Below are 7,310 nucleotides of genomic sequence, written 5' to 3'. Positions count from 1 at the left end.
GACGAAGGCGAAAACAAATTATCCCGCCGGGTATGGATAATCAATTTATTTTTTGTTTTCTTTGTCCGCCTCGCAAACAAAGCCGGCACCTTCTTTCTGCGTCGATCACTACCCGCGGCAAGAAACGATCGTCGATAAACTATTACTGCGATGGGGCGTTGCCCGATCAGCCGCCCTTCGTCCTTTTTTTCCACCTGCACGGCTGCTGACGGCTTCTTTCGAAGTTAGCTCTCATCTTGCACATGCATTTCCCTCTACATGCGTGCATTCGCGTACATATGCTCGCGTACATTAATCACCGTTATATTAATTGCAGAGCACAGATCATCGTGGTCCCATGAATGTATTCCAATCGTGCGATACAAGCACCATGTATCATTCAATGATTCCCTCGGTGCGTATAATGCACTGACATTTGAGACACGATATTGCCACTTGGTAGCATTTTTAATGTCATTTATTAAGACACCATCATAATTTTGCGACTCGTTAAATGCCTCTGTTGCTGACCGGCTGTTGCGGCTCTCTTCGCTTTCTTGCGACTTTTGCGAAGCGTCACGCGAACGCAGTACGCCGGAGGCCGTATTAACCACCATTAATCCCTAATTAACTTTTTTCTTCGCGCGCAATAAAGCCGCGGGTCACATAAACGAAAATTTTCATCGTAATTATCCGGTCGCAGTTCTGTGGCACGTTTTATAGCGGCTTAAACGTTGTAATCATCGGCAATCGAGCCATTAGTCGATGACATGCTTGTGAACTGAAATTAAGATTCTTCGCGCGGCGAATCGCACGAATCGAACACGATCGTAAATTAATGAAAATCGTGCAGAAGCCTCGCTTTCCTTCCGCTCATCTTTTGCTCACTGGCGATGCGGCAGCGTAGTTTTGCGGCAACTCGTAAATTATCGAGACCACCAATCATGACGATCTCGCGGTAGAGAAACGCAAAAAAGCTACAGTTCTCGAATTATTCATGCCAAAAAATAATCTTCTCCACCGAGTCAGAAACTTGTGGTAGCAATAAATAAAAAATAAATCTCAGTTTTGACTCGAAAACTCTATTTCTAACACCATATCATTAATCCCATTGGATAAACTTTTGATAACAAATTATTCTTTCTGTCACTATGCAACATTTCGCATCTCTCACCACTCCCCAATTGAGTTAAATCCACCGTTAGAATCATGTCCGGTTTATGAATGCGTTTTTTACCGTGCTTGAGATCGTATTTCGGTATCGGCTGGCCGATACCCCTTGCTCTGCTTTCCACATCTCTGGTTTTATTACCGCTAATTATGGATGGGTAGTAAACTTGCCCCGCGAAGCGCAGGCGGGTTCGGAAACTCGACTTTTCCCTCGCATCGCCGCGCGAGCGTACTTTCCGCTCGAATCGACACGTTTTACATGGTCCGATTAGACTACTTCCCGATGCATAACGAACGCACTCCTGTGAACAGTTACCCCCTCAAACGAAAAAAGGATCCATTAGTAATTAATCATGCACTAGTTAGGCGTATTTAGCAGGCTAATTTATAGCCTTCGTTTATATTATTGCCTTTATAGATTGGTTTTTTTAGGTTGCCTTCTTCCTACTTCCTGTGCTTTCAGATTTGAACGAGTCTTGTCCGCTCAGTTTCTTATTTCGTCGAATTTTCGAAATGCGTGTGTGCACGTAACTGCGTTACGAGACGCTATCTCATACATAACGCGTGAAACCACACGCGCTTTACGGCTGGAAACGAGAGTAGCGAAGAAGCTGCTCGTTTCGGTCGAGATATCGCTCATGCCGCGTCTCGAGATTGCACGAGTGCTGATTTCTAAATCTATATATATGGTAATGGGGAAATTCGCGTTAATAATTGCGGCGATAATGCCGTTTACGACAACGATAAACCGCCGAGCGAAAGCCGAGCATGTAAAGTACTCGCAAAACTGGCATAAATCATTATTTAGGAGTCTTAACTGCTACTCGATGTCGCTGATCCGGGATTGATCATGCAACGGGATCTCTTTTACACTTGCGTTAATCAGTGAATCTTTTATTACATAAATGGCCAAAAAAGATAATTAATTTGACATTTTGCATACAAGCACAAATATATCGCTAAAATGATTATGTTTGAATGAAAAACCGTGTCAATTGTGAACATCGCTTTACGCATCGCGTTATCGCACTACACCGGGGCATACATGTTCAAAGGATGCACCTAAGAGAGCATATTTCACCCCGCTACCACCTACTCCCGTAACCCCGCTAGCGTGTTCTCATTAGCGCAATTATCTGCGGTAAGATAGCGACCGACACCATCGCACCGACGCAATTATTATTCCTGAAGCTTGATTTATTGCCGGTGGTTGCGTCACGGACCTGCACATTCATATGCACGCGTGAAATGCAGCGTAGCAACGTACTGGCCATTGGTACCAGAAACAATAATTTCCGCGTATCATTTCTGCACACTCAGCTATTCCATGCGAAAATTTGAAGAAACAAAATGTGACAGAATCAACGTAATATCGTAATAAAATTAGGATCCGATAGGATGAGTAACAAAAGCGCTTAATTATATTTGTGTACTGCGGCGGCGGACGACAATTACTATTTAGCTTTACGAGACCGGAGAGTCTTTACAGCGAACGCGAGTTCGTTCGAGCGAGTGGAAAATCGGGCCATGTATACAAACGCGTTTTCGAAGGGTCGAACCCCAATCCTAGGCACGATCACGCAGCGCTCGTAAATATTTCAGTGACATTAATTCCATGATTCGATGGTGAACCGCGGCTGTCTCGCGTGTCTCATCCATGTTACTCCGATCGATTTCAGATGGAAAAAGCTGTAAATCGAATGCATTCATTTTAATCTTTTAAATGATAAAAGAGTTGGATGATCCAACACGTATCTGACCGGCCTCCAGCTTATTGTCATCTGGAATTGCATTATTATTGAGCCTTGTAACATCTTCGCTTTTAAACCTGCAACTGGACCAGAGAAATTATAATATTTCCTGAGCTACATGATTTGCTTATATCAAAATGCCTATTATTATCGTCTGGATCAGATGTTGGAATACTCCTGTTTTCTCTTTCTGTTTATTGAATATTCGTATCATTCATCGTTTTTATTTAATAATGATAAATATCGAAGATAGAGCATTTCCATTACTCTGTTTTATGATATTACCTACGTGGCCTCCATCTGTGCTTTGTGCTTTATGCTTTCGCGAGTGTTCTGAAACAATTGTCGGCCGTTATCGACCATCCGATTAATTAATTTTCGCATACTTTAATATCATATCGCGGAAAGAGGGAAAGAAATACCGGGAACTTGACAAAAAGACAGCAACTTGATAAACATTGCGACGCTGTCACGGCACAAACCATCGAGATACGTCCCAACGATAAACTACATCCCACGAGCATAAACGTCCCGTCGGGCTTTGTAAAGTGTAACGTAAAACGCAAAGCGCGATTACGCATACGCGAACGATTAATTCATCCCCCGGAGAAAAGGAGAACCGTCTCGCGACCCGATCTGTTATTACAGCAGAAATACGGAATTTCGTATGGCATCGGTAGCCCCCCAGGGACCACTGCTCGCCGTAACCCGTATCTTTCATTATTAGAAATTATTCATAACACTCGCACGCATGCAGCGCAATTATTTATTAACAAATATCGACCGAAAAAGAAAAAGAGAGAAAGAGAAAGAGAGCAAGAGACTGACGGAATGCTCCGTCTCGTGCGTGCCGTGCGAGAGACCCGACGCTCTTTTCACGGTTAACGGAAATTTTCATGCTTAACGAGGCGTATTGTGGACCGCCGAGCGATTTGAAAGCCATCGTTAGCGCCACAAAGATCTGATAACCGTAGAAGAATGCACCGAATCTTGCGTATTTCATGCAGATTTTCGGACGTTCGAGACAAATTAGCGGTTACGAAGGATTTTTTCCTTCCCTAATTTAGCTGAAAATTATGTATACATTTCTTTCTTTAATGATAATGTATACATTATCTTTCGAGGCAGTATTACTATATTCGTGCTGTGTGTGCTTGTCTCTACAAGATTAAAGATGCCTATTATGTCTAGCCCTTTGCTTAGCATACAAGAAGCCTCCACGATTCTCCCGAAATACGACATTTTTCATGCAGATTTCAAAACGAAGAGGTTCAGTCGGGCGAAAATCGTCTCTAAATAATGATTCGATCCACTATCACTTAATGAAACGTAAAGGATCGTCATTTTCATTCAGATGATACGGACTATAAATCCAACGGCTCGATTGGCTCTTATAATGGTAATAAATCATTCCAAGCAAGTCGCCGGAAATATCCATGTCTCTTTTCAGCCCTCCTTCACATCGTACGTTTTTATTCCTCGATCTGCTCGAGAGCCGCCCGAACGATTTAAATTCTATGTAACGACAGCATCGAGGAAGGAATAAAAAATTTTTATTCCTCCCATTAATGCAATGCAACGGGGTTTCCATGGAAAAAAGAACCGGTAAAGATAACGCCGACGATAATAAAAATAATAAAGATATTAATCAATTTCGCTCTCGATAACAAGTCAACTTGCTCGTGCGAGGTGATATACGCGGCGCGCAATAATAAATCGTATCAGGACGCGTAATTTCAATATCGTGCAGCATGCGCTTTTTGAATCTTCGAGCCCGCGGACTCCCGACCGCGCAGAACGAAGGACGCGGCAATATAATTTATAGCGCGCGCTACCGTACGCATAAACTTTTAATGAACCCGCTCCCGTTGACGGTTTCTAAATCTTGAGGAAACGGCCACCGCCGCCGCGCACCTGCCGTTCGTAATTTAAGAAGATCGCGGTGCAATAATTAACCGAGGCGTTTCCCGGTGATAATTAAACTGATGTGTGTGCACCTATGCGGGAACTTATCCCGCTCGCGCGATACACAACATCGTGATCTCACGTGCGATCCTCCAGCTTCGCCGACGCAGCTTCTCTTCCTCCCTCGCACTTCGTTTCTTTATTTCCTTTTCTTATAGGGGCAGCCTCCCGTATCTCTATTTATTATTTTCTTTTTTTCATTCTGTTCTTTTTCTTCCCTTTCTTTTAATTTTTAAACGAAGACGCGACGCGACATCATTACGAGCATCATTAATGGGATCCTAGTGCGCCTTTGACAGGGTTGTTTAATTTCGCGCCCAATTAACAAGGCTTTATGCCTCTCCGTGACATCTGCAGAATTTTTACGAGCGCGAATAAATTGAGCCATCTCGCGCCAGCATGAGAGAAGAAGGATAGGGAGCGCGGGTACCATCGCGAGGACACACTTTGATGATGGATTTAAATAAATAATTCGCCGCATTTCAGCGCGAAATCACATATGTTTACGCGACATGTACAGTTTTGATGAAGCATCCGTTTTCTGGGATTCAGGATTAATGTTCACAGTCGAGAAGTGATTTTTAATCTCGGAACGGGAAAACTGGATTAACTATCTCGGTTGATCGTTGTCGAGCTTTCTCAAAATATTTGGAGAGTTATGGTAATGTGGCGTACAATTATCTCAACTGATATTACTAATTATCAAGAAAATTGCATTGCGGTACAATTTCTTCATGTCATTGTTTACGATCTTCTACATTTTACGGCGTTTACGGTAACGTTTAATACCAATGATACCCTAATAAATTTGCATTCCATTTGCAATCTCTTTCGAATTACTTTCACGCGATGCGCGGTCACGCATTTATTTCCTGAGCAATACAAATCCGCAATCATAACGGAATTCGTTATCGCGCTGCGCGTAAGAAGATCATTTTGCTGTCACATCGTTAAAATATTATACTCCTACCTTGGCGAACAATTAAGCGCTTAATTTCGTTTCGTTAGCCGGTCGACTTTCGCGACTTCATTTCCACTTAATGGCTCTACGCACACTCTTCAACAGATAAATATTATTTTATGCGCACATCATAATTCGTGTCGCGAGTGACGTCAATTTCCTTCATCACCTAACGCGCTCTATTTTTATTTGTACAAAAAGGCGTACATCGCGATAAAATAAGCCATCTCTCTCCTCTCTCTTCTCATCTCGGCTGTCGAGTAATGCATTTCACTATCCATCGAGCATGAGTAACGGCTTTGTACACCGATTTTCTCGATGACTCGTATCTTATTAACTTAATAATTATCAGATACGCAGACAAACTTACAGACGACGGCCGATTTTTCAGAAACTACAAATATGGTCAGCGTAATGAATAACGCTGAGATATAGGCAATAAAATGCTCCCGCGACAACAATTTAGAGATATCAATTTAGAGAGATCAATTTTATACGTCAATTCATTTTAGCGTAAAAATCAACCAGTCTATTTTTTTATGCAAAAATAAATTTTGGACTCGTCCAACGCACGTAAGTGATCCTTACGGCTTATGCATAATTAAAATTGAAGTGCTCGAGTGAGACTTCCCGAGCGAGCCTGCAGCACGACGAGTTTTTCGCGCACACCCGGCCAATTTACTCACGGGAATCTGTATCCCGCTCTACGAGGGCAAGGACCCTCCGAAGCGGTTTCCAGCGATGGGCCATCGAATAAATTACGCGCTCCAATCCGAGGCGCGTGCAAAATCCACGCGGCGCATTAAATATGCGTATACGCGCCGTGATACGTCGATAGGGAACACCTGTAGAAGGCCGTGTGCCGTTGCAGGGCTCGATCTGGAGGGAAAGGGACTATAGAGGTACCGAAGGGGGACCGAAGGAAGGCATCTCTGAGGTTTTCGGATCGCCTAACTGCGATTGGCCGGCGAACCGGTGCGCTTGCCACTCTTCTCGATCATCGGGATAAATCGATACGTCATACCAACCCTTCCCTTATGCTAATATCTGTCAATCTCCTGGTATTCCCGATAACGAGGCACGACGTCGGCTGCGAAACGATGAAAGATTCTTCATCACCGCTTGCGATTTCTTGAGATTAAGCAGAAACTGCCAGATAGTTAGCCAAAATTATTTTTCAAGTTGAAAAACGGATACCTGATGATATTAAGTCATTTACTAAGTAATTCGTGTCTAGATGACGATAAATCAAACTAGACACATACTTATGACAGCACAATATAGCTTATCATTTATTAATTTTATAGCAGAAATAAGCAAACAAAGTTTTTTAAACATTTGTTAAAAAAATTTTCTCTAAATATTGCTACATTAAACATCGCCATTTAGACACGATTCGGATTACTTAGTTAATGACTTAATAAACAAATACATGTATCTCTTCATTACACATAAGTCTAAAAATTAGACTGGCGAATCTAGAC

Source organism: Ooceraea biroi, chromosome 1, assembly GCF_003672135.1.
Source record: "Ooceraea biroi isolate clonal line C1 chromosome 1, Obir_v5.4, whole genome shotgun sequence".
NCBI classification, from domain to species: Eukaryota; Metazoa; Arthropoda; class Insecta; order Hymenoptera; family Formicidae; genus Ooceraea; species Ooceraea biroi.
The sequence above is the reverse complement of the archived record's forward strand: the minus strand, read 5'-3'. Positions refer to the sequence as shown.